Below are 25,701 nucleotides of genomic sequence, written 5' to 3'. Positions count from 1 at the left end.
CAACATCCACACAGTCCAGTAACTGAAAAATTAATCAGGGAGTACGGGGGTAATCTCTGTATGAATAAGACATTAAGACTCTTAGGCGAAATCCCTACATGAATCTAGACATTAAACCTTAACTGGTAACTCTTGAATGAATTCGCTTCTTAAAGGGGAGTTCCTGAAACGACCATTCAGGATTAATATCTGAATAAATCAGACGTAAGATTTTGGGGGTAATCCCTGAATTAATTAGACTTTACACTTTTAGGATTAATTCCTGAATGAATGAGAGGGCTGTACGGAACCACGTGCTCTCCCCCAGCGCGCCAACTTCGCCATCATCAAACGCAAGGCCGCTGCTTTTAACGGGCCAGTCCCTTTAACGCGACATCCACGGTTCGTTTGATATGCCTGCCGCAACCGCTTCACTTGTTACTTTTTTGGCTGGACCGCAGCAGCGGAGCCAGCCCTATAAACGCGAATGTTTGTGACTGAGTGATGAAGTTACACCATTGGTCGGCAGAGTTATGAAGTTACATCATTGGTCGGCCGGTCCAGCCATATACTAGGTTTTGACCTGGTATTGTTTTATTACGCACAGATTCTGATTCGTTCGTGCGGTTCGGTTGTTAAAGCGCTGTGAAGTTTCCAATCGCCGGTAAATGTGACACAGCTGCGTGTCTAAACGTACTTCGGAATTACTCCGTGACAGCGCTGAAGGGAGATTTTTCTCAGCGTCATCCCGACGGTTTTTAATATCCGCCATTTCAAAAACAGCAGCTATCCTGTGTGATCTACGCTTTGACGGCCTGTATGGCACGTGGATGTATATTAGACAGTGATATGGAGCTGTTACTCGAATATAGTTATGATGTCACAACTGCTCTGTAGATAACCTGAGAAACATAATAGATTTGAACGAAAAACTGAAATTTCCTAAATTAAATGTATTTGTTTATTTGACCGGGACAATGCACATTAATAACATTTCTGTAAAGGTGTCAGAGTTAGCCAGGCTCATTTTCATTGGCAGGAGGAAACCACAGCGCCCGGAGGGAACCCACGAAAACACAGGGGAGAACATACAAGTGCCACGCAGAGAGGATCCGGGCCGGCCGGGACTCGAACCCAGAACCTCCTTCTTGCGAGGCAACAGTGCAGACCACGGGGAATCGCTGATGGGACACAAACATATCTAATGTATACCTATATTTAGGTATGGTTATCAAGTAGAATAACACATGCATGCTAGTGGTGGCTCATTTGGGCCTAAGAAAATGTTATATTTCTCTGGGGCTCAGGATGGGGGGGGGGGGGTGTTCATAGAGTCATGATCCTGAATCGCTGCTGTTTTCCTGGTCAGGGAGGGGGAGGGGGGTGGGGGTGGCAGGAAGGAGGGGAGGTGGGGGAGGAAAATCTGCTGTGAATTATCACTCAAACTCCTCAGATGGGCAAATGGAGGGTGGGGGGGGGGGGGGGGGGGTTCAGTCCTGTTCTCAGTTCCTGCAGACCATGCTTGCAAGAGGGCCAGCTTTTTAGTGCCTTTCTAATATGAGCTTTGGGAGGATGGGGGGGCAGGAACGTGACATGGGGGTAATTACAAACTCCATTTGATATACAGCATGAGGAAGAGAGAGAGAGCGAGAGAGAGAGAGAGAGAGAGGAAGTGGGAGAGAGACACAGAGACGAAGTGAGAGAGAGAGAGAGAGAAAGAGAGAGGGAGATGTGAGATTCCTCTCCAGTGAGGTTAGCAGAACCCCGTTTATAGGCCTGTTTGATGAACACAGTGGTTGCATTGATGTCACAGAGTTTGGAGTCTCTATTTAGAAACGGGCCAGTGTGCTGGATGAGGGACCCGTAGATTACACAGCCAGAACACTGGAGAAGAGGTCATCTCAGGTCATTTTTAAACACTGGGGTTCTGGGGTAGCGATGCACCCCTAAAATGAATGCAATTCCACAACCAACAGTACATTTTCAGTTTAATCTGAGTAATCCATGCCTGTCCCTATAACGCCCGGTAAAAAAATAACTTCCTCCTCCACCAAGCGAATCATTTTCCTGTTTTCACTGCTTTGTACTTTATCTGATTTTGGGAAAATACAGTGAAGTATACTGAAATATTCCAATTATGTAAATTAATTTAAAATGAGAGACTACAGAAAATATGACATTATTTACAGTTTCAACGCAAAAATCGTCCGAAAATACTGAAAAAAACAGGTCCGGTAAAAGACCAACTTTTATATGTTTGTATATGCAGCCTATGAATGCACATGCTCAGCTTTGAAGTCTGGGTATCAGTAGGCACCATTAATTGCACAAAACTGTGCAATGCATATAAAAAATAAAAAAAAACTTCTATAATTAAATCGAATGTCTCCTTAACGATAACGAAAAGTTAAATTGATAAATTAATTAGTAACACTTTCAAAAAATAACAAAACCAAAATCCGAAGAACTAACATCCGGGGAAGTCCGAACATGTCCGCACTTTATTTATTATTATTTTTCCCCTCGTGCATTTTAATAGACTCATACGCTATAAATAACTAAATGTACCCCAAAGACCGGGAAAAGACCGAACCAAGATAAACAAGCGCAGTAAGGCGCAAACACAGAGGCGGTTTGTTTATTATGATTTTAATTATTCAGTCGTTACATCAATTAGTCAGAAGCTGACAGCTGCGTTAAAATGCAGAGGTTATGGTAATCTTGCGAAAACTCTCCTACTCCGCCAAGAGCAGGCACTTACAAGGACGGTGTGTGATTTATATACTGAAAAATGTTACCATGGGAATATTCAGCGACGGAGCAAACACACTCTGAAGGGGAAAATTGTGTGTCAAGCTCCCGCGTCAACTCAAATAACCAACTTTAATTATAGCGAGTTTCGCCGACAAATTTTATTTTATTCTCCTGGACCCGTGTTGAGCGTATATTCTTGAGTACACAACGCGAACGCCTCGCAGTCTGGCGGAGAGAAGGGTCCAAACTAGCCTGTAACATAAATACGAGCTCCCGGCGTTTAATTGCGAGCGGCGGGGGGCCCCGATCCAGATTTCGCCTCGACAAGTTTATAATACGCGGATGTTACAAAGGGAGCAATGGGGAAATATGTAAAGCATTCTTCTGGAGGATGTTTTAATTTAGACTGCGAACTAAGTTCTGTCAGTCTTTCATGTCTCCCCCTTCCTCCCTGGCGTTAACTATTTATATTTCGCGAGAGGAACAGAAAAACAAATTGCTCTCATATGTGGTCCGCTGTCATTCCTCAAATGCAGTCCCCCCCCCCCCTCCTTTGGGAATATCACACATCTGCTAATAAAGAAAACGCTTTAAAGTGGTTGATTACAGTGGAGCATGAACGAGCGCGAGCACCCTCCCTCCCCGCGCCACAAGATCAAGGGAGGCTCGAGCCGTGCGGCTCCGCTCTGCGCGCCAGTTGTATCAAAGAACTGACAAGATGTCTCCACGCCGTTGAAAACGATGAATTAGCCTATGCAGCCATTTTCATTCTTGGAGAAACAATCCTATGTAATCAACCGCGCGCCGTGAAACGAATGTATAAATTATGAAGGGAAATTAAATGGGAACATACTAATAAAAATCCGCGCGCCACTGGCTCCAACGTGTAGCTTTAGCGTATTTACAGATGTGCGCGCCATGTGGCGCGTAACCGCACAGGACCGGCAGGACTCCGCTCCCGACTGTCTCATGGCGCGGTAATGAGTTATATGAATTATAGCGGCTTGAACCTTGCCTCATTGTAGCGCCCACGGGAACATTTACGGGCATTATCCCCGGGGCATTTTTACAGTAAAGGCATCGGCGGTCAGGGTCTTTATTTTTAACCATAAGCGCAAGTAATAGTGACATGTTTTAAGGTTTCAAATCGCACACTCTGTCTCCCCATTCCCTGACCTTGGCAGTGGGAGGCGTCCGGCTCACGCCCACCCCCCTCTCTGCAGGACAGCTACTGCTGGTGAAATCCAAGAATAACCTGTAAATTTGCGGCGGTTGTGTGGGGGCGGGTTTAGCCGACAGGCCAAGCGCGTCGCCGCGAGGGCTTTGAGTTACTGCCCCGCTGACAGGACCAGACGGAAGAGGTGGCGCGGTTTCCCCCCCCCCAAAAAAAAATAAAATAAAAAACACGATAGAGGCCTAACTGTGAAAACATTTTCACCGTAGCCGACCCTCGCTGTTTTTATAGGCTGTAATCCTCGCGCTGAAGACGCTCCGCTGAGCTGCTGAGGAGAAACGTCCGGACGCCGCGACAGCGCTCCCAGTTCTCTCGCGAATGCGTTTACTTTTTTTAGCTTCATCGCGGCTCGTGAACTCACTCGGCTGTATCGAGGGGTTCTGTCCACACACACGCGCTGGTTAGTTATCCACATGATGAAACAGGCCAAGGTTAAAAATGTGTATAAAATTAAAGAAAAGGGGAAATGTTTGTCGAGCAGCGTTTGGATAGAATGACACACTGACAGTTTAATCCTGTTTGTGAGTCTTTCTATCCAAACACTGCTACAGCATCTCTGTCTACATGCAGAAGGTTTAAAGAGAACAGTGTCCCTCTAAAACACACAGACACACACACACACAGTCTCTGTTACACACACACACACACACGCTGTCTCCCATCCCTCTGAACACACCACACTTTAATTAGGCCTCTTCAGCTCAAAGGATTATCACACGCGTTTTGTATTAGCTGGTTTACAATTTCCTTTTTATTTCTGTTTGTTTCCTTCAACACTACAGCTAAAGTTGATTAAGACACAGTTTCTCTGGGACAGGACAAGTGCATCCAAATGTGACAGTGGTGTGTTCCTAACTGCCGTTCCTCTCAGATCTACACTGGAGAACTTTCAAAGATCCAAGCCCTGTTTTAATCCAACCACAATACGCTTTCTTCCACATTCAGTTTTAGATGGTTTTTAAATGAGATTTTTTCCGCAGACCATGACAGTCTTACACATTTAATTGTGCATTTATATTCACTCACTTTGGAGAATCTCACATGTTAAATGAGAGAATCTGACACTTGATTAGAGAATCTCTGATTTGATTAGAGAACCTCACACACTCAGTCATAGAATTCAATGGTCTGTAGGGTGTAAAATAATCACTGGATCTCCTGTAATACTGTGTGTGGCCTGTAGGGTGTAAAATAGTCACTGGCTCTCCTGTAGTACTGTGTGTGGCCTGAAGGGTGTAAAATAGTCACTGGCTCTCCTGTAATACTGTGTGTGGCCTGTAGGGTGTAAAATAGTCACTGGCTCTCCTGTAGTATTGTGTGTGGCCTGAAGGGGGTAAAATAGTCACTGGCTCTCCGGTAGTACTGTGTGTGGCCTGAAGGGTGTAAAATAGTCACTGGCTCTCCTGTAATACTGTGTGTGGCCTGTAGGGTGTAAAATAGTCACTGGCTCTCCTGTAGTATTGTGTGTGGCCTGAAGGGGGTAAAATAGTCACTGGCCCTCCGGTAGTACTGTGTGTGGCCTGCAGGGTGTAAAATAGTCACACACACACTGTGCACACACTTCCTGTGCAGTGCTTCTACGTGCTAATGAAGACACGCAGCTCTGAAGCGGTCGGCCCCGATGCCGCTGCTTGTGACGGCCATGTTTTGTGGTGAACGCCACAAGGCCGACCCGCCCGGAGGTGCCCTGTGATTTACACACCGGACCCGCTCTCCGGAGGGTTCTGTGGAAGGGATTAGAGATTCCCGAACCTGGATTCCATCACGGAGCGAGGCTACAGCATTACGGTTGGTCCCAGCAAGGAGGACCCCCCCCTCCCCCCCCCCCCCCCCAGAGCAGTTTTAGGGCCCCAGCTCTCCCCAGCTCACCCCGCCCACACCCCGCCCCCCATCCACCCCCCAATCCCTGGCTGAAGACCAGCTGTTTTGTTGGGGTGTACAAGCCAAAGAAGATAAAAGATAAAAACTTACATGTATATCGATATTTCCATTTATAATTAATATGCATTCCGGTCATTTATATATTTGGAAATTTACATGCATAATTAATATAATATGTGCACATATTGGTTGGTTCCAAAGTTGCCTCATTTTGATGTCTCATCTGTTTCTGAATGCTCATAACCGCGCACAAAATCATTAATAACATTATTAAGGAGGTGCTGAAAGAAGAATCGGGGCTGTGTGCAATTATCCAGTCTGAATGCTACTTTACTGCACGGAAAAGGCTTAGAGACTGCATGGTTATATGTAAATGATATTCCAAAATTAATAAAACACATTATTATTATTTTTATTATCTCATAATAAATATTTTTCTTAGTGTACGTGTGGGCTTATGACACCCTTATGTTTCTCATTAAAAGCAGATTTTTTTTTTCCCGGCCTCTGCGATGGCGGGTGGGTCTTTGATATTTGCAGCTCACCCAACGCTGGAAGGTTCCCTGTTGAAATAATGCTGTGTTGCGCCTCTGTCTCTCTGTGTTTTCCTTGGCCTGCCCTGATGACCCACTGCAGGCGAAGCACCCGTGGGCCAGAGAGAGAGAGACAGAGACACAGCACTCTGCAGGCAGAAGATTTTCCCTCCTGGAAATAGAATTCTAAATTTTTAAAAAATTACCAAGAGACAAACAGATAGACAGAGAGACAAATTTCCATGGTTTGAGAATATTTACTGGGTCATGTTTAATGCCAATTTGTGGACAAAACAGAGAGCTCAGGGAGTCAGAGAGACGACAGCACTGCATATCTCAGCATATTTCGGGGTAGTCTTTTCACTGTCAAGTATTTTGACAGGTTCTGTTACTTAAGAGCACTTGACACATCACCTTGAAGAGAAATGGACATGACAACTACCCGTGGAAGCTTAACCTTTCACAGAACCGCCATGCAGTCGAAGGATGTTTACATGTCATACGGTGCGACCTGCTTGGGTAGAGCGACTCAGCGCTGATGCAACGTTTGGCTTCACGTGACAGCCTCGTGTCTCTTCCCTGCAGATAGCGCATCGGGGGACAGTGATGTCACACATCAGCGTGATCCACACGGCACGCGTTGTCGATTTGGACACACAAAGCCGCCTTAAACCGACCCCCCCCCCTCCCTCCCAAGTGTGCTGTTTAAGGGAGAGCCAGAGCTCGATGAAGAGAGGAGGGGGACAGTCATTAGAGTCTGTTTGAGATCAGAGACCGCGAGGCTGTGATTGCTGAATGCAGGCCTTTGAGAGGCCCAGACCTCAGACACAAACATGGCAGGAAGCACACGCACAGCTCCTGCCCCGCCATTGGCCCCTTCGCACCCGCCGCTGCCATGGAAACGCTAATCACGGGCCAATGAGTCACGGCGGGAGCCATGTCATCGACTCGCCCACCAGCATCACCCCCCCCCCCCACGCCCCCACGCCCCCCACGCCAAAGTTTTACTCTACCCTATAATTATCATTCAATCCTGCTTATGAATTTCAGAGCTTGAATTTAATCCAGTTTTTATGGGGTGGAGGGTTTGGGGGGGGGGGGGGGGGGGGGGGGGGGGGGGGAGCAATAAGTGCATAAACAAATGCTTAATAGTTCAGCCTTTGAACATCGATTGTGTAACTCCATCTGAATTGTGAATGTGGAATGTTCTTAGCTTGGGTCAGCGTTCAGTTAAAATCATCCCCAGGGCCGTTTAACTCAAACAGAAATTCAGTACATTTCGTATTTTAATAAATCCATTTCACGTTCAATGCAGCTAAGACCAGGGAGTCGTCATGTCAACAGTCCAGCTGGGTGTCCCACAACTGAGCGACTCTTAAAAATATTCAATAGATTTAAATATTTCACACTCGCACACACACATTTGTAGGCACACAACACAGATCCTTTGTTTTCTACGACTCAGATTTCTGTCGGTATCATAAACTGTCACTTTATGAGGTACATGGTAACACAATAAAATAATATCTTACAGAATGGATTTCTTGCTACATAATTAATATATTTATTCAACCATTTCTGCCAGTTTGGCAGCCCAGACTGGTTTCAATACTGCGGCATCCGGCACATTTTGTCAGCCATGATTCTCTCTTTGCTTCAGAAGGACAGGAAATTTGATTGGTTTATGACACAATTAAGGGCATCAAATTTAAAACAAGCCCTGTGTAATTATTGTGCAATTACTGTGTCATTACTGTAGTTATTAATTAACTTCACATCAATGTGACCAAAGGGTTTATTAAACCAAATACATCGAAAGGGCCAAGATACAGTACCTACAATGACCCAAAAAAAAGAGGAAAGTGATCAAAAAGAGGGCAAAACTGTTTGCATAACTAATATAATTTCCTTTTAAATGTCAAAATGATATATTGCTCTCAACTGAAATATGAATGAACTTCAAAAAAAAAAAAACCTCTGTTGTCTTTCCAAAATTGACAAAAAAGAATTCTGTTTAATTCCGCGGCAGAACTGCGCCAGTCTCATGAAGAACATTACCCCGACCACAAACTGCTCTCAGCCGCTCCAGAGCCAGGGCGCTGCAGAACAGACCCGCCCTCCGCTTATAAATATAACGTTTTATGGCGCCGTTATTCCAAAACCATGAGACGGACGAGTGGGAGGGGCCTTTGGCTCCTTTCTTGGGGAGAGTGGGCGGAGCCTTTAGCCCTGATTCTGATACAGGAGGGAGAGAGTGGGTGGAGCCAAAGCTCTAATTCTGATACAGGAGGGAGAGAGAGGGTGGAGCCTCTAGTCCTGATTCTGGTACAGGAGGGAGAGAGTGGGTGGAGCCTCTAGTCCTGATTCTGGTACAGGAGGGAGAGAGTGGGTGGAGCCTCTAGTCCTGATTCTGGTACAGGAGGGAGAGAGTGGGTGGAGCCTCTAGTCCTGATTCTGGTACAGGAGGGAGAGAGTGGGTGGAGCCTCTAGTCCTGATTCTGGTACAGGAGGGAGAGAGTGGGTGGAGCCTCTAGTCCTGATTCTGGTACAGGAGGGAGAGAGTGGGTGGAGCCTCTAGTCCTGATTCTGGTACAGGAGGGAGAGAGTGGGTGGAGCCTCTAGTCCTGATTCTGGTACAGGAGGGAGAGAGTGGGTGGAGCCTCTAGTCCTGATTCTGGTACAGGAGGGAGAGAGTGGGTGGAGCCTCTAGTCCTGATTCTGGTACAGGAGGGAGAGAGTGGGTGGAGCCTTTAGCCCTGATTCTGGTACAGGAGGGAGAGAGTGGGTGGAGCCTCTAGTCCTGATTCTGGTACAGGAGGGAGAGAGTGGGTGGAGCCTTTAGCCCTGATTCTGGTACAGGAGGGAGAGAGTGGGTGGAGGCAAAGCTCTGATTCTAATAGAGTAGGGGGAGAGTGGGTGGAGCCTATTTCTATGATTGTGATAGAATAGGGGAGTGGGAGGAGCCTATTGCTCTAATTCTGATAGTACCCACCGCTGTATCAGCCTAGCTATGCTCTCTAGAGAGGACGGAGTGTGGCACAGTGGGTAAGGAACTGGGCTGGTAACCGAAAGGTCGCCGGTTCGATTCCCGGGTAAGGACACTGCCGTTGTACCCTTGAGCAAGGTACTTAACCTGCATTGCTTCAGTATACATCCAGCTGTATAAATGGATACAATGTAAAATGCTATGTAAAAAGTTGTGTAAGTCGCTCTGGATAAGAGCGTCTGCTAAATGCCTGTAATATAATATAATATAGTACCCAACACTGTGCCCACAATGCACTGCTCTCTAGAGACTACCCAACACTGTGCCAACAATGCACTGCTCTCTAGAAGAGTACCCAACACAGGGGATGGGCTTATCACTGATACCCCAGGACACTCACCCAGCTGTAGTCTGCTACCCTTCATTGCCCAGGAAGTTTAGGGGAAAAATCCAGAATAGTTTCTGTGCTAGACTTAGCCGGGGCCCTGGAGCTCTGCAGCGTTGGGGCAGCGGTGATTTTCAGGGTCACGTGTCGTTCCAAGTCAGCAGCACCTGAAATGGAAAACAGAAGTTTATTTCGGGGAGGAAATTCTCGCGGCAGACGGCAGTCGCCACGGGAGAACGGCGGGATTCATACGCCGGGTCCCGATTGGCCGGCCGGCCGCCGGCGAAATAAAAGGAGCGCTTGAGAACTCGCAGACGTCTGTGGCGTGTTTTACTGTACCCTAAATATTTTGAATATGTCGGCGCTTATTTGGGATCAGACATCACAGGGCGGGGTCGGGAGTAACCCGAGAGCTCTGCCTGCTCCGGGTGCGTTTGTACGGGACAGTACGGCGTGGGGCGGGGCGGGGCGGGGTGGGGTGAGGTGGGGTGAGGTGCATTTTTGGGGGGCTAGGGAGTGGTCATGCAGAACATCCAAAGGGATGTCCAGCATGAGGGAAAAAACAAATGATCTTTCATCTGTACTTCTCTCTCTCATACTTTCATGAAGCACTTCTGGCACATTTTCTGAGATCGGCAATATAAATAAAAGATCATTGTATTTTTATCATTATTGTTATTCTGCACTGCATACCCCAGAAGTGTTTACACTGATGAGTCTCTCTGCACGTGTTAAATAATGCTCATCCATCGGCACGGCTGATGATGTCGCATCACATGACCCCCCCCCTCAGATGAGTGACCAGCTTGTAATTACTTAACGGCTGCCCCAGGCCGTGACCTCTGGCCCCTGAGGGTGACTCAGCGCAGGGGTGGTTTTTGAGGGGAGCGTGAGGTGGCCCGGGACAGCTGCGCTCCCGTGGAGGGCCTGTTTTTGTTTTCGGACGGTTCCAGTAAACGGCCTTTCTGTGCGCTGGAGTGTTGCAGTGACAGGAATTCGGGCGCTGTGTCTGAAGAGAGCCTGTATCACTGATCTCATACGGCCTTTTAATGAGGGCTCTGTGAGACCAGCTGACTCACTGCCCGCCCGCACACGCGCACACACACACGCGCACACACACACACGTGCACACACACACACACACACGCACACACACCGCACTCTCTGCTGTGCTTTTGTAACCATGACCCTGAATGGCAGTCTGGGTCATCACTGTGGTTTTCAGTTCTTCACAGATTTCCCTGTATTTACGGTTTTATTTTTTAAAGAGTTTTCATTGTCATGGGTTGCATGAGAACTATTATCTTTACACAGAGTTACCTCATTGCTCAATGAGTAAGCATGTTACAGTAAATGGACACTATTTTTGGACACTATTTCAACCTTTTGATTTTTTCTAAATTCTAAGTCATTGTTCTAAAACTCCGTTGCTTTCAGTTACCAGCAGTGATTGTGACGTCCGCATCAGAATGTTCAGTTAAAAACATTCTAATCACATATTGGTGATCATGCACCTTTAAGGCTTAACTATTATTATGTGTAATACAACAAAAAAAAGTGTAATGATATACATAGAAATATAATAAAATTAATTCTTTACGGTGTACAAATACATATTGTTTAAGAAATTAAAAAATGGAAATGTTTGAGTCAGTTTGCTGTATGAATCAATGATTTATCTCCTAAAGATAACAGTAGTGGGCCAAGACAGTCAACTGAGAGGTAATCTGGGAGGTTTTGTCCACTGAATTGGCTGGCAATGCTGCTAATAAACTGTAATACAGAAAACATATATTTGACAGAAAATAAAGCTCAGCCTTGCTCTACAAAGCTCCTCATAAATAGATGTTAGATCACAGGAATTTATTATGAGGAATATTTGGGTGGATTGACCCCCCCCCCCCCCCCCCGAGATCGTGGCCTCCTCATATATTCTGCTGAGTTCCACCGATGACTCATCCATTTAGTCTTTTTCATTCGCTGTCTGTTTTACACAGAATGTCCTCCCTCTGCCACCCCCCACCCCCCCCCACAAATAAAGGAATGAATTACTGCAGAGATAAAACGAAGGTTGTTTGGGGGAAAAGGGACCAGACATTTCTCTTTCAGCACCAGACCGTGATGGTGTTGAGCCCTGGTTGGGCTCCCATAATGAAACGGATCAGACCCCCCCCCCCCCCAATTTTGTGTGTGTGTGTGTGTGTGTGTATGAGTGTGTGAGTGTGCGTGCACGGGTGTCTGTGTGTGAGAGAGTGAGAGTGACTGTGTGACTGACTGAATGTGTGTGCGCGCGTGTGTGTGTGTGTGTGTGTGTGTGTGTGTGTGTGTGTGTGTATGAGTGGTGCTGCCAAGCCTGGGCAGTCCACAGCCACACAAGGCCAGGGACAGACTGACAGACTGGCGGGGGAGGGGGGAGGGTGGGTGGGTGGGGGGGTGGTTCTGGACGGGTTTTGGGCCACCCAAACTGGGCCGGAGATGTTTTATTTGGTTAGCTGGCAGCCATTGGAAATTCCATCATTTGAGACTACGCATTAATGATGCTGAAAATCCAGAGCTCCCTCCATTCCTCTCTTCGTCTCTCTCTCTCTCTCTCTCTCCCTCTCCCTCTCTCAGTCCGCCAGTCCGGCTGGGATTTCTATTAGCGCTGTTAAGCGTGGCAGAGCGTGTGGAGTCTGGTTGGCGCTTGGACGGGGGGGTGGGGGGGGGGCGGGGGGTCGGACTGGGTGTCTGGCAGTGTCCTGGCCCTTGGCAGCAACAGAGCCAGAACAAAGCAGGAGAGACAGGGGGTCCTAACATCAGGGGAAACCCCCCTGAGACACCAGAGAGACTACCTAGACCCATAGAGGGAGAGAGAGCAAGCGGGAAAGAGAGTGACAGAAGGACAGAATGAGAGAGGGAAAAGACAGTGAGAGGAAGAGAGGAATGGGAAAGAGGGAGAGTGCAAGTTCAAAGAGAGTGAGAGAGAGAGGGAGAAAGAAAAAGAGAGAGTGAGAAAGACAGAGAGGGAGGAGTGGGAAAGAGAGAGAGACAGTGGACTGTCACTAGAGAGCACAGGACCTCAAAGGCCAGAAAGCAGTGGACTGTCACTAGAGAGCACAGGACCTCAAAGGCCAGAAAGCAGTGGACTGTCACTAGAGAGCACAGGACCTCACCTCCCTGCAGTCAGACACGATGGCTAAAGCAGCCGTAACAGACCTCATTAAGAGCGATCCTGAGAGAAACACGATCCTCTGGGCAGCGTCCAGCACGGCTGGGGCTTCCGCCTGATTCGAACTAGACACAGGAAGTCTCCAGGCCGTACCCAAAATCATTTATTTTATCTGCCCCCTTTTTTTAGATTTTTTGCAAAAACCCAGGTTCTTGTCTGGTGTCGCTAATTAGTTATTACAGCCAAGGTTAAAAAGGGCCGTTTCCACACTCGAACTGAATTCAATCCCTCTCTTAATTTTCACCTTTTCATATTCATTTTTTTAAAATCTGGAAAAATACGAAAAAATAACTCTCAGTAAGATGGGTAAAAATAATCTCCAGTTCAACTCTGCGGAAAAGTGCAAAAAAAAGGGTCATGATTACCAAGTCTAGAGTCTCTTTAGGTAAGAATGCGTAACGTCACCACCACCATGAACCTAACAGACTATATGTCGTGAATGCTTCGTGATCATGCTGCACGCTCAAACCCTGTGGATCCCAGACTGTGGGTTTTGAGTCCTGGTTCTTCAGACTCCTGGTGTTTAGACTCGTTCCAACTCGCTGGGTGACTGTGGTTATTGCCTTGCAGGTTTGACTCCACATTCTTGACTCGTAGTTTTGACTCCAGGTTCTTGACACCCAGTTGTCAATTTAGACTCTGTTTTTTTGCCTCCAGGTTTTCACTCTGGGGTTTTGAACTCAGAAACACACACTGACTTACACATGCTTGCAATTTATTTAATAAAACAAAAACCAAATCAAAAGTCCATGTCCATTGGCTGTCACAATACTAGCTGTACATTCAAATTATAAAATGTTAACGTGTGACATTTCTAAATCCCAGCAGTAAAATGTTAAAAACATTTTACTGCAGGGCCTCTCAATAAAATCCTAGTAAAAACTCTTCCTAAAAATGCTCTTCTGGAGGTCATGCTTGGCCAAGCTTCTAAGCCTTAAATCTTTAACAGACCCCTTATTACTCAACTCTTGCATAAACACAACAATTCAATAAAAATCACAAAAGGATTCAACCATGCCGATACTTCATATTTGTGTTTCTGGGGCATCCAAAAACATGTCATTTGGAAAAGCGGGGTGTTTACATGGAGGGGGGGGGAGTTGGGGAGATCTCAGTCTGCGCAAATAACAAACACTGCTAATCACTTTGATGAAGATGTACATTAAAAAAACTGCTCCAGTAAACAAGCTAAAGCTCCCAACAGCAGTGATCCTAAAACTCGGAGGGGAAAAACATTTCCCCAGAGTTCGTCTGTGGCGGGCTGGGATCAAATTGAGGGGGTCGTGTCTGGGTGACTTGGGGTCCTTGGATGGCAACGAACCAGCACACTCTGCTTAAAAGAGCACATATGGATTTCACTCAAGTCCAAGTCATCTCCCATGTCTGGTCACAAATTAAAATCAGATTACAGAGCATTAAACAATAAAAAAGGGGGGATTTTGAATTTTCCCATCTCAGTAACAAACAAATCTGAAATTGCCAAATAAGTGCTGATAAAAAAAACAGTTGTGAGGCCGCTTTACATGGCCATGTTCAAACTGCATGTGACATGTTGTTATGTAAACATGCAAAGAAAATGGCTTCAGAAAAATATCAACGTCTGGGCAAAGTGATTGGATTAGTCAGTGATAGCAGTTACAGTATAGTACACACACAACGGGGTGACATACGTGCTGTGCTGATCGGGCATTTCTACATATTCACACGGTCCGTCATCCGTTCTGTTTATACTTCCGAACATTACTGTGCAAAGACTTCTCATTGGTCCGTCGTGGGCCAATGTCGACCGCATGTGACCTAGCTTGAGTGTGTCTGGAAAGGGAAGGTACAGAATTGTGAGATTGGTTTCCTACGATCTGATTGGTTCTGGCAGAGTTACGCAGAAACACGAGTGAGTTGCTGCTCTGCCTGAAATCACTGTGAACGACTGGAGCCAGAAGTGTAAGTGACGCTACCCCAGATTCATTAATCAAAGCTCAAACTCATTTGCATTCGGATTGTATCAACCCCCACAATGCAACAGCCAAAATGGAATTTTCCCCTGGATTCAATCAATCTTTCTCCTTGTTCATAGCTTACAAGGCCCAAACAAATTAAATACAAGCGTTTCCGTTCACATTTATGTCCATTGTTTTTTGTAGTCACTGAAGTGGATGAAATGTGTTTTCTGAAATAAAATGAAAACTAGCGTTTGTATTTAATTGTACATTAAGGCCCATGTTCTGAAGCCAGAGGCTGGGGCCCATTTTCCACCGGAGTTAACCTAGACCTGGAGCCTGGGAGTTTGATATGAGTAAATGTAAAAAATGTAAAAAAAAAAAAAAAAAAAAAGGTTGAATTTTGACAAAAGACACATGGGCGTCTGGAGCGGGAAGGGCACAGACAGTTCCGGATCAGTTGCTCTTAATGCGCTGATTGCACGTGCAGTCCGTGTGGTTCGGTTTCACCCGCGAGCAGCGAACGCTGGGAACACGCTGGCCGCCCCTGACACGGTTCGGCTCCAATACGTCGCGAAACACAAACGTAAATGTGCAGCCACAGCGCAATTAAATTCTAAAGTTCCTCTATGGCATCGCCCCCCTTCTCAACCTCTTTTATTCAGAAGACAAGCTTGGAAAGACTTACAATAATCAACTCAAGAGAAGTTTATTCTATTCGCAATTCTATCCGATTCCAGCGCTAATTTTAGCGACGCCGAAAATGCTGCACAGCGAGAACGCATGCTCGCTCCTACTACTAAAGCAGAAAAAAAACCCGCTTCAGCACAGACACGCAGACAAGCAGGCTCCAGCGCGAGAGTCTGTGAGACGGTTCTCTCTAAATACAGCGTTTAACATTGTTCCATGGTTCATTTTACAGGGGGGGGGGGGGGGGGGCGGCGGGGACAGCACCCCGACGGTATTTATCACGAGATAAAAAGCGGCCTCCCTCGTTTTCAGATGCGCCCCACACAATCCCCCCCCCCCCCCCCCTTGCACTTTTTATAAGACATTGTTGAGCGGCAGTTCGCTGCGGTCGCGAGACTGTGGAGGTTAGGCTAAGCTTCTGTGCGCGTCGCGGTAGTACGTCAGGATGGCAACGTTGATTGGCTGTGGCATGAAAATGACCTTGGCTGACTCGGTGCAACATGTGTGCCTTCATCATTTAAAGCCATGACTAAGCGCTAAAATGTAATTCATAAGGCATATATATATATATATATATATATATGCATGTCTGTTTTCATGCACACCACTGTTTTAATCTTTAATATTTAACCGATGACTTCACAGAGCTGTCATTTTGGACCAATTAAACTTTTCCTTTTTGTGTCCTTGTGTCCTTTAAGAATCCGACAGACCTACAGTGTTGTTCTGTAATTAATACAATATGAGGATTGAATTCAGTAATAGAAATACAGGGTAGACTGTAGCATTTATTGAATAAACTCAGCTTCGCAAGGCTTCCCAGTCAGTCAGGAAGGCAAATTCACTGGCTGTCTTCCACAATCTTTTAGAAAAATCCATCTTTTCACACTACACCTCAGTGTCGCTATTAAACAACGTAAATTTTAAAAAAAAACATGCCTCTTCTCTCTGTTTATCTCACTAATACTCACAGATATTAATCACAGGCAAACACACACTGAGACAAGAAAGAAGGCGCGTGTTAGGTATTCAGGACCGGTGGAAACGAACACGCGAGTCACTCACGGGCGTGTTGGGGACGCGCAGCGCGAGCGGCGGCAAGGCGGGAAAGGTGCTTCACGCATGGATGCACGGCCATGAGCGCGAATAAGTAATGAGCGCAAGACCCGCCTGGATTCACAGAGGTGAAGAATAACATCGCCCCCGCTAATAAATATTATTTCTGCTAATATTTCCACATGAGAACGGCTGGAGACGGCTCGGGGGTTCTTCGGTAATTGATCATTTTTCCTTCAACCTTTCAAAAATCACACCTCTTCACGGCCAAGCGAGTTATAAATCACTCGACTGATCCGGCTGATATGAAACAGGTTTTAAAAACACTGCAAATGTAGTATAGCCTACTCAACGTACTATACACACAGGCTACTATACAGGAAAACACCAAATGTACTAAATGTCATGTTATTTATAATCTCATATGAGATTCCGGGGGCTAAAACTTTTTTAGTGAGAAACAAATTTGAAAGATGATCTTTCATGTTTTAATGATAGGTGCAGGAAAGTGCATGGTTTCTACTTTTATGCCACAGTAAGATGTCCAGTGTTAATTCAGCTCCAGCACGGCCTACATATGATTCCAATAGGGATCATATGCAGTTGATTTAACACTGAAAATTGTACCGTGTGGGATGTAGAAATTTTCTATACAGCGCCTCGTAAATTTTATCATTATCAATGAGTACCAACTTGGCTACACAGCTTCCAAAGCATATTGCATTTTAGTGTTGCAATGGGCGGGGCACATTGATTGATTAATTGATTGCTCCAGAATGAGATTAATGAATGTTATCATGATCAGAATTTAACACGAAACTGATTGTAACGATGTGCTTGCTTTGTGCTCTTGTGTGGCCGATGGCTCTCATCAGCGACGCTAAGCGCGGATGTTTGCGATTATAAATGTAATTTCCCATGCAGTAGCAACGCGTCCCCCATAACCCCCTTCTTCTCCGTTAATCAGCAGGAGCAGCGGAGCTTTCTGGCGGTATTTCTTTTGATGTTGCCGGCCGGGACAGGAAGTGGTGCATTTCCTAATTGCTGCAGCCGCTCTCGGTCGCCCGAGCATCTGGGATGCACTCCCCAAATCTCTGCTTTGATCCCCCGAAGCCAATCTCATACCTGCAACACGTGCCGAACACGCGCGTTCGCGGTTTTTCCTGTGATGATGTTGCGTGTCGGCGTACAGCCCGTGACAGTCAACGCTCGCGGATTTTTGCGCTTCTGTTTTTTTTTTATAGGCAGAAAACTGTAGATGCAAAAGAAGGTTGAGACACAGAAGTTCAGTTGAAGATGGGACGTGTAACAAAACGACTAAAAAAAACCCACACTTTCATCCCTCCAGACCAGAAAAATAATAATTTTTATTTCCAAGAGGAAGACAACGCGCTCTTTGGATTTCGAGAAGGGACCCAAGACGACTTTATTAATCTTTTGCGTATTATGTCACAGCAAATTACGATTTAAAAAAAAAACGGGGACCGGTTGCAGTCATATGGAAGCAATCTTTACTGCAGCCTCGCGCAAAGACAGAGGAGGCTGGGGTGGGGGGGGAGGGAGAGGTGGGGACTGAAGAATGTCCTTTTCAGCTCCAGCGGCGAGGCTGAGGAGCCGAAAACAGCCCATTTATCACTGTCACGCGCCGCACAGAATGATAGCTGTCCGCATGCAAAGCAGCCGGGAATGAAACGAGCGCCTCGCCGTGAAACGCTTACAGTGTCAGCTTACCCGACCTCTTTAACCCAGCGTGTGTGTGTGTGAGTCTGTGTGTGTGTGTGTGTGTATGTGTGTGTGTGAGTGTGTGTGAGTGTGTGTGAGAGTGTGGGTGTGAGTCTGTGCGTGTGTGCGTGCGTCTGTGCGTCTGTGTGTGTGTGTGTGTGTGCGTGTGTGTGCACGTGTGTGCGAGTGTGTGTGTGTGTATGGGTGTGTGTGTGTGTGTGCGCGCGTGTGTGTGCACGTGTATGTGTGTGTGTGTGTGTGTGTGTGTGCTAAGAGAAGTAGAAAAGTGACTTTTGAAACGTGCTGAAACAGAGCTGATTAAGTACTGAACATGCCCGAGATTGTCCCAGCTCCTGCGACCCACGGAGAAGAGCGATGTGAAGGAAACCAGTCTAGGAAATGACTGGGAACTGAAACTAGTGGCCTATCTTGTGTTTACTGGTCTATCCATAAGTAAGAACAGAAAAGGATGAAGATCGACAACTTCAGTGTTTCGGTCCGAACAATTTGCGCATCAGCACCTTTTCCTTGGCACTCCTCAGTCCAGTCCAGTCCAGTGTTTACCACGGTATTATGATGGTTTCCAAAGCAACAGTTTAATTTCAGAGCCGAGAGCCGTGCTCATGTCAGTGGATTCAATCAAATGCATCAATAATCGTAATTTACAAATATACACAAAGTGTTTTTTCTTCTTCTTTTGAAACAAAGGAAGTGTTGAGTTCAGCAATCACCAAAATTAATCTACCAAACTACATTTGTCGGGGGGGGGGGGGGGGGGGGGGGGGGGGAAGAACAATGAACACTTTAGTTTACAGTACTCATTAAGGACAAATGCTGATTGAACCCCCCCCCGGCCCCCGCCCCCCGATGTGCGTGTGTGCTGAAGTGCTTTCCCAGGGTGTGCCAAAAAAGCCAATTCTGCTTCGATAAATTATGTGTGCAGCACAGGCCTACTGAACACACACTTGGAAACTGGCATCTCCAATTCAGATGTCGGGCGAAACACGGACTAATGGACTGCTTGTGAAGAAGATGAAAGGATCATTTTGAAAATCAAATAAAATTGCATAAGTCATAAAACAAAATGTCAAACATAACTTCCAACACAGGGTCTTACCCTGTGCTCGTTCCAGCCGAGTGCAAGCAGCTGTAGTCGTAGTTACATTACACAGCATTTATTTGGCAGACGCTTTTATCCGAAGCGACGTACAATAAGTGCACACGCTGTTGTTTGTGTGCTGTCCACCTGTATAGAGCGCTTATGGCAAAGTTTAAGGAATGACTACTGCTGGCCTTTTTCATGTAACGCAGGCCGCATGATAGACTTTCCTCAGCTAATGAGGAAAATTATCTGGGGGGGACCACAACGCAAGCACACCGAGAGGGAGTGTGTGCGTGCACGTGTGTGTGTGTGTATGCGTACACAGGCACACGCAGAGTATAACACCTGATTTAATAAGACCTTCAGCACATGCAAAACCTTTTAGCACACACAAAACTAATAACACAACCAATCATTGGTGCAAAACAAATACCACGATCAATCGCTGGTCATGTTATTGGCTTTGCAGGCGCTAAAAGGTTTTTCCACGCGCTGAAGGTCTTGTTAAATCGCTCTGGTATAGCCACAGAACTCCTGTTTCCACATAAAGGCTCGTGCAAGCAGACTCCACCGGGGACGGACACAGGTGTAGCTGTCAGACATGTCCAGCATACGAGCCCTCACTTCACACCTACATACACATCCTTTCTTTGCCTTGGCAGCACCCCCGGCTGGGTGTGTACTCAAGACACCGTTTTCACCCTCTTTACCGGGTAATTAATCTTCTGTTAAAGATAAGAAATCTCTCAAAATGCCCCGTTGTAAATTCCGTAAATTTATGCCAGTTCTTTTTTCTAACCTTTCATTTGGTGTTTTTAAGGACACAGCTGGCGTTTTAGGGGTATACCCTCCGGCCATTCCCCCCTTTCCTGGATGGATTTTTTCGGAGGAGGGAAACTATATTTATATATTGCACAGAACCACTGTGCTTTCCTTTATAAAGTACATGGAAAAACACGGGAGACAGATTTTCTTTGGGGAACTTCGTAGAATTCAGTATCGTGGATCTGACCACTCGGTGAAAACAATCTCAGTAATACAAAAACTGACAATAATAAATGATCTATTATTATTATTATTATTGATATGATTGTTATATAAGGAGAAGGGCTCTACCCTGACTTCCTGGTTTAATTTTTCCTTGATTTCAGTCTTCACTCTCCCCGACCATTCTGAGATAAAATTTTAGCTCCTTCAGTCACTGCCTGGGCAGTGACGTCACATACATATATCATAATCATAATGATGACGGGCCTATGATGCCATCAGTCATAGCTGTGTGACACACGCACGCACAAGTGGGTCCTGTCTGTCTGTTTGGGGGCCGTGGTGTTTGTCGTCGCCCCCCCACCCCCCCCCCACCCCCGCATGAACGCCAGCTGTGAGTCAACACAGAGACCCGTGACTTCCCCAAAACGCCGCGGTGCGCTTGATCCACACGGCCATGGCAGAAAAACACACGCTGACATTCTCCCGTGCTGTTATTGGCCGTTTACGATGAATGCATTAATTTCTCATTCCTATTTCTCACTTTGCCCCCCCCCCCGTCCACACACACACACACACACACACACCCCAGTCACTCCGGCACCCGACCTACAGTCTGGCACCACATGATAAATGACAGATTTTTCCCCCCACCAACTACGCAACTTTTTGTTGCCAAGTAATATAGCCGAGCACAGTGTGACACTGTGCTGTGTAACATTATACGCCCTAACACAATGGAACCTTGAAGCAAAAAGCCGCCTCCTCTCAAAGAGCCGCTCCAGACCACACAGGCATTATTAGACTTATTAAAATGCCATAAAGGCGTGTGTGCAAAGCTCAGGCTCTCTGTTCGACTGCAGGCCCAGAACAATGCCGTGACTGTGTCTCACTCCCCGACTCCTCACAGGGAGAATTCACATTTATGATTCTGATTAAAAATGTCTCCTCTTCCTCTTCCGCCGGTACCGTCCTTCCTCTCCTACGATTCTAATTTCTAAATTTATGTATTTGCATATTTTAGGTCAGGAGCAAGCATTGATGAATAGGACATTTGTGCACTTACAAGGATTTAAATAGCAATTTTTTTATATATGATGTGTTGTTGACAAAATGTAATATCTGAATTTTAAAAACAGCAACAAAAATGATGATCTGATAGCAAGCGTAATGAAGCTCGCCCCCTTGTGGCAGGAGGCTGCAAAACCTGGAGTGATGGTGCTCGGGAAATGGCGGGAATGGCCGTCTAACCGCCACTGCGCTACCCCCAGCTCCACAGTGCGGCTGCGCTGAAGTGGACGTCCGTTTGCCAGCTTTCCACCCCAATTAAGCGGCTTATTATGACATCATCAGCGTGTGGCGCGCAGCTGCTTAATGTCACATTCGTCCGAGGAGGGGCGGCCATTCATGCGCAATGGGACAGAGAAAAATAATAAGCAAGCCTGTTGAACACAATTTCCTCCGCCGAGGCTGGAAATACCAAGGACCGTAAGCACGACTTAATTACAGCGCAGGAGAAGGGCATTTTTTTTGCACTTCACAACATCCAAATTGACCAGTTACGCAACTTCTTTGCAAGAGCAGCGGAAATGAAAGGGACAGTCAGTGTGTGTAAAAAACATACGGACGTTTTAGACAGAACACGTCTTCCTGCCAGACCGCTGTGTTTCCACGCAGAGGGGAGTATTTTTTAATGTCCCAGTTAATTTGGCGCTTTAGCTATCCAAACCCTGTGGAAAACTGCGCGTTAATGTAGCCGTTAGCTTAGCGGAGCCGGCGGTACGAGCCGGACGTCGCGGCGCGCTGTGGCGCCGCTGTGATTTATCATAACTGGCAAACGCGTCACTAACGAGACTTCCCTTCAGGTTCTCCGCTTCTTAACTTTCAGTGGAAAGAGGAGAAAGGCGGCCCTTCAGACCGGTCTCAACATTTTTTACAACGTTTTTAAAATACGCCTTCTTGATTTCTTTTGTGACAGAAAAATATATTTTACTGGTTAAAGTAGCCTATATTTGGATTAGATTGAAGTAGCCTACGTTTAAGGCATAAATAAAATTTTTAATGAACAGAAAATCCTTAAGTATATACGAGAGAGGATTAGATAAAAACAAGCAATCGGTTTTCTTATAGTAACATTTCTTAATTTTAAACTCTTCTACATTACATAATTATCATCATTATAAAAAATGATGGGCTTATATTCATCAGAAACTTCTGATTTATGATATTCATCAGAAAATTAACATTAATTTAACAGCTCATGTTGATCTTAAACAACTGCAAGCTTTAATATTACACGGAAGAGCTGAATATGGCATTGCTATTTATTATTATGGGCTGTCAAAATAAACAAGTTAATCCAAACTCCTTTACACGCCAGTTAAAAAAAACAAATACAGTTAACACACTTTATCATCATTCCAGTATCATTTAAAACTAGCTTACACCACAAACTGCAGTGTTACGACAAATAACGTGGCCCTGCTGCCGCAGAATAGAAAGCTCACATTCCTGAAAGCGGAGAGACACAGAACAGCAGCGGACAGCAGCAAACCCACCAGAGGAAAAACATTTACGCAGCCGACGCGAGACGGGATGTGCGCCTACGCACCGCTCCGTCACATTTGCGAACCGCTCAACAGTCGTGTTTATTGACCATGGCCATCTGAGTAACCCCGACTACGCCAAACACTGCCAGTACAATCCGCACATCCAAGCAAAAATGGAAACATTGTTAAAACAACCCCCCCCCCCCCCCGCCCCCTTCCCCTTTCCGCCGCTTCGCTGTTTCACCTGCACGAGTCCCCAACTGGGGCCTGGAGTCGGGCAGATGCTCAGAACAAACGCGCCAACGCACGCGCCGGTCGCCAAGTCTATTCTTTTCGTCCGGATTGGTCATTTTCTGTACGAGGCAAGGCACGGCCTTCAGAACACACGCGTAAACCGTCCAAATATTAAAACTCAAACATATTTTAAAAAAATAATAAAACATTCCGCCAGTATTGAAATTTCCCGGTTGTTATTAGCAGGCCTAGATCCCTGCTGTAGCGTGCTCTGTTGGCTTGAGAGCGCGCGCACAAGCGTGACCTCGGGATTCGAGGCACAAACCGCCCGCCTGTGTTTGTTCAAGTCCCTGCTGACTGAAGCCTCTCTCTCTCCGGGTGACTTAATCCGCAGACTGCTGGCAGCACGCGCTTCAGATGAGTTCTTCCCAAACTGGCTCTATCTGGCCCTTTCTGTTTTTGTTTTATTCCATGTGGAGAACCACTGTGAAATTTCATTGATTGACTGATTCATACATACTGCTATTGATAAGCTCAACAAGAACAGCATAAAGAACAGATCAATACATAAATATAGATTTTTTTTAAAGCCATGTTTTCACTCAGTGTCTCAGGCGCCATGCCTGACCTGTGATTTGAACCTGCAACCCTTCAGGCTAAGACCCCAAGTCCTCTAGCTGCTGTGCCACACAATAGAACACAGCTGAGCTTGAGACCTGAGCACTACTGAGCACGTATAAAAATGCACAGTTTATTAAAGCCCCTAATGGACCCAATGAAACAGGCCTGGTTTAAACACAGCCGCTGGGTCCTGTCCAGCATGGCGGTTAAACCTGGCTTGGGATGGAGAGCAGAAGCCAGGAGGAAAGAGAAAGAGAGAGAGAAACAGAGGGAAAAAACTCGCTCACCGTCTCCCAGAAGGACATTTAACAAGCTTTTCTGCCAGTAATTAAAAGGGCCGTGTGCAGTGACACACTGCGGTGTGACTCGTAAATATATTACAGTAGCTGCTCCCTGGGACACGGGGCGGGGGGGCTGGGGGGGGGGGCCGGGGGGGGGGGCTGGTCTGAGCTCCTAACTCCGTTCCGAACAGCAGCACACCTTGGAGGATACAGGTGACGCACTGCTGCAGTTTTCCAGCGGGTCTTTAAAATTGCTGATTGGCAGAATTAGCAGCTCGTTAGCAACCAGCCCTTGCACCTGAGCACAATAAAGAACTCCAGTAACCGTGGAGACCGGCCTTCCTCGGTAACCACCAGGTGTCCTAAACGACAGGAGTTGACACCTACACCTGGGCCAAACTTAAGCAACACAAACGATGAGAGTCCAGGCAAAGGCGCCTGTTCCTAACAAAATGCTTTCCCTCTGCTTGGCTTGGTATTCCTGAGTGGTTCCCAGTCAGAAATGCGTAATTCTCTCTCCTGAACACTAGATGTCAGTGTTGGGACCCTTTCCTGCCTGGGCTTTCGCCTGATTGGGTGGCCATTCCATCACCCTGATTTTCACTGGCAGTCTCTCAAGGACATGCAACTATTTTAAAATTTTATTTTGTTTATTTATTTATTTATTTATTTTCCACAGAAGCTACCACTTAAATGTTTATCTTATTTACCTTATCGTTAAATTTTCTTACCCCCACCTTGGTGCATAGTTGTCTGGACAGATTCATCTGTGCTGGATTAGTAGTCATTATGAAATAAACTGCTGCTAAAATTTTAAAAAGAATATATAACCGGGTGAAACACATGTGTGGAAAAGAATATGCATACTTTACTGAAAAAATGTTTCACTACCAGAGTTTAAGATAATAAAAAATTTTTTTTTTTAAACTCGGCATCGCATCTGGAGCACTGTTTGTGACACCCCATAATTATTTCAGAAAATACGTACACTGATGCCATACTATTGACATCAAGTTACGCAGTGACCTTTGGCATAGTCTGAGCTGGGAATGGCCTTTTTACTGCAAACGTTCACCAGCGTCATCAGTGCAGCTGCTCCTTACTGTGAGGCCTGCGGAACTCGTTTTTGTGATGTCACAGACTGCGTGCCGTTTGATGTATCTTTGTAATGTCACAGGATGATGTGTCTTTGTGATGTCACAATTCCCAATTCAGGAAAAAAACAAAAAGAGAATGTCAATAAAATGCAAACCATTTGCTTTTAATGCAAATCATTTCTTTTTTTAGCAAAATTTATTTTTTGTTTGAAAGTATTTATTTTTAAATAAATGTTTTCAAAATATTATTAATCTCACCTTCAAAGCAATGGTATGTGTAGAATAATGTCCTGAAAGGAGAAGCCTGAACTGGATCTGAGCTGGGAAACACAATGATGCCTTTTCATAAGAGAGAGAGAGGGGAAAACCTTCAGAGATGGACAAGGACTTCAGCAAGGAGACACACCACCGTAAACACTGTCCACCTCTCAATAAAAAAATTAGAGTTTTTGGGAATGTGAACTG

At 46.0% G+C, this 25,701-nt stretch overlaps 1 protein-coding gene and 1 pseudogene across 3 annotated transcripts in view; one reads left to right on the top strand and one right to left on the bottom strand.

Moving 5' to 3' along the window:
* Positions 1-25,701, bottom strand: part of LOC118229978 (zinc finger protein 771-like) — a 74,683-nt gene that overhangs the window by 20,479 nt on the left and 28,503 nt on the right. For 2 of the 3 annotated variants that reach the window (XM_035422609.1, XM_035422608.1), the window contains exon 2: positions 9,768-9,919. The gene's annotated coding sequence lies outside the window, so the exon portion shown is untranslated. Of the gene's footprint in view, positions 1-9,767; positions 9,920-25,701 lie in introns of those variants that run through there. The other variant, XM_035422611.1, reaches the window with a different exon arrangement.
* The window catches only part of LOC118230214, a 58,213-nt pseudogene that overhangs the window by 11,335 nt on the left and 21,177 nt on the right, over positions 1-25,701 (top strand).

This window comes from Anguilla anguilla, chromosome 6, assembly GCF_013347855.1.
Source record: "Anguilla anguilla isolate fAngAng1 chromosome 6, fAngAng1.pri, whole genome shotgun sequence".
NCBI lineage: Eukaryota > Metazoa > Chordata > Actinopteri > Anguilliformes > Anguillidae > Anguilla > Anguilla anguilla.
This window is presented reverse-complemented; position numbering and strand designations above follow the sequence as displayed.